This window comes from Taudactylus pleione, unplaced genomic scaffold, assembly GCF_031769625.1.
Source record: "Taudactylus pleione unplaced genomic scaffold, aTauple2 ptg000109l, whole genome shotgun sequence".
NCBI lineage: Eukaryota > Metazoa > Chordata > Amphibia > Anura > Myobatrachidae > Taudactylus > Taudactylus pleione.
In genome coordinates this window covers 14,623,616-14,630,249 of record NW_028284511.1, presented here as the reverse complement: position 1 = coordinate 14,630,249, position 6,634 = coordinate 14,623,616, and the positions used below count along the sequence as shown (strand labels likewise).

The 6,634-nt window shown below is 38.7% G+C and overlaps 1 long non-coding RNA gene across 1 annotated transcript; it reads right to left on the bottom strand.

Moving 5' to 3' along the window:
* Window positions 1–1,553: 1,553 nt before the first annotated feature.
* On the bottom strand, window positions 1,554–5,000 carry LOC148525409 (uncharacterized). Its single transcript, XR_015878281.1, has 2 exons — window positions 4,488–5,000; window positions 1,554–4,077 (listed from the first exon to the last, which is right to left on the bottom strand). It is a non-coding gene; the product is annotated as an uncharacterized LOC148525409 (long non-coding RNA).
* Between the last annotated feature and the right edge of the window lie 1,634 nt (window positions 5,001–6,634).

Genomic DNA, 6,634 nt, shown 5'->3' with positions numbered 1-6,634 from the left:
GGGTAGGATATGGGGAGTAGAGAACAGGACAGTGCAGACAGAAAGGATCCTGCAGAATGACAAACTTGGTCTAAAAACAAGACCTCTATACTGGGACAGCATGACATAATAGCTGGAAAACATGATCTTAACTTCAACATATTTATAAACACTAAGAGGGGTATTCAATATGAAAGGTTAACTTCCCTGGCGAAATTAACGTTTCATATCGGAGTTTTTTTCTGCGTAAAAGGTATGGTGCGCACTCCCGCTTATCCCCGTATTCAAAATATAATTAACGAAAACGGGAAACTCCGAAGTTGGATTTGCGTAAAGTTACAAATTTTTCCTTAAAATAATTGTAAGACCCCCCTAAAGTTGTAAAAACATGGGGGAACACTATGGGTACCCCCGTTTTAGCCTTTAATTGAAAGTCGGGGATTTAAATAGCCACAGCAGGTGCTTTTTTCCCAACATTGAAGAAGTGATGCAGAAGAGCGCTTAGGTTATTTTTTTCGTTTTTTTAAGTGGTCCCATCAAATTTGGGGTACATGAAAATGGGTACTAGCATATTTTGGTGTCCCTAAAGTAATTTTATAAAAATTCTGCATTTGTGCACCTGCCGCTATAATTCTATTCTAGAAAACACCTGCCGCATACATGCAGAATAGCCCTGAACCTATTTCCCTATTGTTTAACAATTTTTTCCCATTTTTTTTTTGCCCTCCCCAATTTTTAATTAATTTTTTGGGGTGTCCCTATTTTTTTTTAAACTTTTTTTGACACAGTTCTTTGTTAAATGTCAATCTCAGGGGTGGAGGCTATTTTTTTTTAAGCCTGCACCCCTAAACCCCAATTCTGCACTTTTTTTCGACACCTATTCAATGGTGAAAAGTTATCACCGTTTTTTTATCAAAGACTTGTCAAAACTGCGATAAGTCTTTGAAATTGAATAGGGTGTAAAAGTAAAACAAGTGATATTAACGCAAAAACGATGTTATCGCACCCATATTGAATACCCCCATATACATATCCTAGATAGTTGGAAGCAGCCATTTCTGTAGGTGGCATTTAGCACATCAAATGCAAGGGTCAAACATTAAAGCCTCAACAATGCCACCAGCGATTAGACAGGTCAATTATTGGATAAGTCACCGCAAGTAGTTGCCAATATCCAGGACAATTAAAATTAAAGACAATCAAATATACGCACAGGTTTAAGGTTTTCAGAAAGGCTAAAACCACAAACTGCAGTGGACACTTGACAATATGCACCACAGGGTAGATTGGTCAGGATGCACTTGTGTAAGAGCTAGTGATGTTAGTAGCTCAAATTATTATGCACATTAAAGTTTTCTAGCTAATGAAAGAAACCTAACATTTCCCCCCCAGATGTTGATCATTTCATTCACACACATGTATGCACAATCCTTATGTATACATTACCTTTCATTTTCCTTTAGGCAGTTACTCAGCAGAACACACATTATGTGAACAAGCGGTGTATACAGATGCAGCACTTACAAAGTTAAATGTAAACTGAAATAAACAGGCACCACCAAATTAAAGCAGACTGAATTTTAACCAAGAACTTCTATTTTATTTAAATATAATAAAAATATTCAATGGGATACATTCTTTAGCAGATATTTATATTGCTAAAACATAACGTTTCAAATGCCTACCATAAGGTTCAAATTTTAGCAATTACTTTTAAACCAAAGACTGTGCTGTATGCCTGACTGGTCACTTACTAAAAGATGCAAACCCCACAATCTGTTAATATGGTAGCCGTGACCCAGCTTGTCATTTGTTTTGCAACCTATTCTAGTAACTGCGAGAGAATATAACCCAGCATCAGTCCTCAGCCATTGTAATGGCAGGTTTGTCTATTGAAGGTTTATAAAAATGAAAGTGGAGATCCCGGGTGCGAGTGAAATCATTATTGTTGAATCTGTAAGATCTAATGAACCCATAGTTTACATAAACCGCAAGGCACAATTTCATCAGGTTTGGTTTAAAAAGCTGGAAGTATAGAGAGGTTTTATTTTGTATTCCTGTGGTAGTATTTCACTGCTGTAATTATGGAAGTAAATGTAATTTAACGGACCACATAAGTTTATCCAGTCACGATGTAGGTGATCAGAAATGACCATTACAGTAATCATATTTACCATTGTGTTTGGTGAATAAGGTATTAATTGATAATGTCTTTTTAATAACCCTTGACAGCCTCACTAACGCAACGTAGAACCAAGCATTACTGTTTACTAAGTCTCATACACTTTGAAAGATCATATAAATATATGCTTCGGTGCCAAGTATTACCTGGCTAGTATAACCAGTGTTTTATTATAAAGTGCTCTGCCCATGTTATATTGTGTTTTAGTTCGTAATCTGTTTAATTTGAATGTTATGCTTATTCCTTCCTATAAATCTATAGTCATGAAGACCGTCCCGGCTTGTTCCTTGGCCATCCTTAGCTGTGCTTGTTGATGTCACAATATCTGCTTGCAGACTCACATCTTCAATGAAGTCACAGTTTATGTTGTGTTAAGTTTAGGTGTAGGTGCAATTTATCATTTGATACCTCATTCAACAAATAGAATTCCTCTTTTGGTTTAGGTTAGTACCATTGTAGGAGGCTCAATTTAAGATTACCAGTAAAGTAACTATCTTACCCCATACCACAGAAATAAAAACACAAGCCTTTCTGGCATCACAAATAAGGACTCAAACACAAATAACATACAGACAAACTAAGTGTGTAGCTCATGTGGCACACACTAAAGTAGTACACTCATATATACATGGAGCAAGTTACAGCATATAAACAGGTTTTCATGGCATTTGTGCCAACACAGATACAAGGCAAACATAATCATCACAACTTGACAAGAGTGCCCTGGTATCCACTGCAGGCGTGTAATCTAATCAACTTTGATTTTCATCCATAATGGTCAAGTTTTTAGAACGGTACAGACTTGGCATCATAAAAGTTCTCAACTGGGGGCTTGGTTATCTTCATAGGGAAGATTAATGTTCAGTGTGCCTCCTAGGGCTACAGGAAGCAGGGTAACGGTTATCACTAGAGGCGCATCTTTATTAGGGACCCAAAGCTAGGATATCTGATGATTAGCAGGAACCAAAGAGTTCTTCTATTGAGTGGACAGCAGTAATGGGACTTTGCAACGCAGCATATCACAGGCATTTGTAGGAAACATCTCTGGCCAACAAGGGAGGGATAAACTCCTAACGGTACACTGGTCTCAGGTCGTACGTCTCAGGCTAAGGGAAGCATCATGCTAGGATCCAATGTGGTTCTTGTGGCAGGAAACACGAACTGCTTGGTATGTGGGTGTTATCTGTAAAGAATCTAAAAATAGCCATTTATGACTCCTCCTCCCACCCACCCACACAAATACACGCCAATATTTAAGCACCTGCCCTACCTAGATTACTCTACCCATAATGGAAAGTTGGGCATAAACAACTTACAACCTTAAACGTCTCCCCTACAAAAATGTGGGCCTCGACTATATACAAACTAAATTTACACCCAAGTAGTCTAGGGAACAGCCTAGCCAGAAGCTGAAAAATTAAGATACCAATGCCAGATGTCTGTATAAACCTTCTTTGTCAAGAAACTTCAACGTTTTAATTTACAGAGCAGTTGGAGCCTAGCCAGAAGTTCAAGGTATCACAAGGAGGAGTTAGACCTGGAAAATAAAAGTGGAGAAAACTCAATGCACCCCACCCCCCTACCCCCTCAGATGTAATAAAAGGCTACACCTCCCTGCAAGTTTTAAACTATGATTAATATGGACATACACTGCCACCTAGTAATTGCCTAAGAATGTACATACTCTATTCTGCAGTGACGTCAACAAACCTATCCTTCTGAAGACTGATACTTGTGTGTTTGGTTATTCTAAATAAATAATAAAAAATACTGTTCTACATTTTACTGCTAGCATACACCTGATGCATCTGTGCTCCTCAGTTACAGCTGGGACTCAAGATCCTCAGAACATTCTTCCCCTAGGGCAAGCATGATCCAGCGCACCTCCTGGTGACCCCTCGTTTTCAGGACCACTCCTAAGGATCATAAGAGGACCACACAGATGTAGAATTCCACCAACCTTTCCACGGTTACCTACTAATCGGTAGAACACCACAAACCCCCGCACAATTACCATTGGAATGCTTTACTTCTAGCTGATTGCTTATAGCTTACGTTACGTTAAAAAAAAAAATGCAATTTCTCAGTATTTAAAGAAAAAAAAAAAAAAAGAAGAACTGCCCGATATCTTACAGAGAGTAACCTACTTTTAAATATATACAAATGTATGTACCATCAGAAAATACTGCCTTGCCTTTATTATGGTTACAGTCCGTGTTAAAAGTTTAGGGATTCAGACTGTTGCAGCCGGTCTGTAGACAACCCTGCATAAGCCTATGGGACTTTACCCAGCACATACTCACCGCGGTTAGGACATTATACATACTTGTCAGCAACGGGTACAAGCTGTCTTCTCTTTGCTCTCTTCCGCCCTCTCAGCTGCCCCATTCTTATGGCGCCTTCTCCGTCCAGCTAATAACTAGCAGACAATAAGTATGGCTGTCTCCTTATATAGACATATAGACTAACAACTCAGTGCTGCAGTTATCCTTCCGCCAAGAAGGAGAATATAGTCCTCGAAATAAATTCTTCAAATACCTTCTTCACCTCTAGGTTAATTTCATTCCGAAATGATCTCCGGCAGATACTATGTCGACTGAAGTACTCCATATGCAAACATCCGTTTAACTTAGTAAAAAAACAAAACAAATACCAAAAGATAGTGGACTTCCAGGGTGCCAGGTTTGCGCATGCGCAGGAACTTTTTCGCCTTTTTACAGGTTTTGTGAAGCCGCCTAAGCCCTTTAATGTCAAATTGTTTAATTATTATTCCGTAAACAGTTATGATAACTATTATAATAATAACGTTTAGGCTCTATAGTTTTGTATAACGTCATGTAATTTTCCGACTGCAGTGCAGGCGGAGTGATCACAGAAGGTAAAACTCACAAGGCGGATGGATCTAAAGATATACAACCGCCACACCAGACTGTGAATGTCAACATTGGCGGACGAATATTTACTGCAGGATAATATAGATCGGGCTGAAAACCAGTTGCAACTGGTCTCAGACACTCGTGAATAATAAACAAAGAAATGAGACTGGGGCAAATCTTCCAGAGAGTTCCAGAATGAATGTCTGTTGTAACCAGCTCTGCCTGACCCATATAAGCTGACTAAAAACAACATGAATTAACTCAGTTATTAAATATTCCAAATTGTGATCAGAGTAAATTGAAGTAATGTTAAAGGAAACATTAAAGCAACTTTGTATTCTGGCATGCCCAAATAGCCTTATTCCGAGAGCATGTTACTTATTTTTGCAACAAAGTCAATCACTGGGACGTGAGTCACGTTGACCAAGAACTGGAGTCTTTGTAGAACTTTTTATGTGATCTCCTGTACACTGGCAGCCGGTGTTTGTATATTGTGCAGCCTGAGAACAGGCATTATCATTGCTTTTAGTGCATAAACTTGATAAGGACAAGAAGCTGACACAAGTTGCCTGCCCATGGCATTAATAAAGCCACACTCAGTTCAATAGGAACATTCCTGAAATGGAAGTATAGTGATCTTTGCGCACTGTTCGGATAACGCAGTGGCCTAAAAATTCCAATTAATTAAATCTTGTAATCCAGTGGTTTCCAAACTGGGTTCTGAGATATGCGGAAGGGGGCGGGGGGAAGTTACGGGTTGGTGGTCCAGAACTATCTATGGTCCATGTGATTGGCACCCACCAGCTCTGGTTTTGCCTATCATAAAATATGTGAATAAAAGGAAGCGCATCCCTGTCCATCACCACATAACTGAGCCTAAAGATATATAAGGACATATAAGCACAATTTACTTTAATGTTTGCCGAGTTTCTCAATAAGAACATTTGGCCTAGGGTTGTCGTGAAAAAAAATGCAGATACTATAGTGTGCTGTGATTCAAGAAAGTTTGGGAACCACTGCTGTCATCTAATGAGATAACGTGAAGGATCTGTAGTAACTGTAATTTATATAGTGAGTAAATGAATGAGAGGATCCAATTGTGTGATATGTTCCCTGACTAAAGCTGGCCACACACTAGACCAACTTACATCCAACTAGTTAATTGGTTGGAATGAAAATATGGTAAGGAGTAAAAGGAAATGACAATCAGCAATTTGCTTCCAAATGCGGGAAAATGGACAAAAACTGTTGTTTGAACAAATTGTTTAGATCAAACATTTAACAAACTTGTCTGACGACCATTTTCATCTGTTTTCTGGCATTTAGGAGTAAATTGCTGATCATCAGTTACGCCCATACCTTACCAGATTTTCATTCCAACCGATCAAACTAGTTGGCTGGTTGGACAGATATAGGGTTATTCAATATGGGAGCGAAAACATCGTTTTTGCGTCATCGCACCTATGACATCATTATCGCAGGTTTTAGTTTTACACCGTATTCAATTTCAAAGACTTTTCGCAGGTTCGAAAAGTCTTTGATAAAAAACGGGGATAACTTTTCACCATTGAATAGGTGTCGAAAAAAAGTGCAGAAT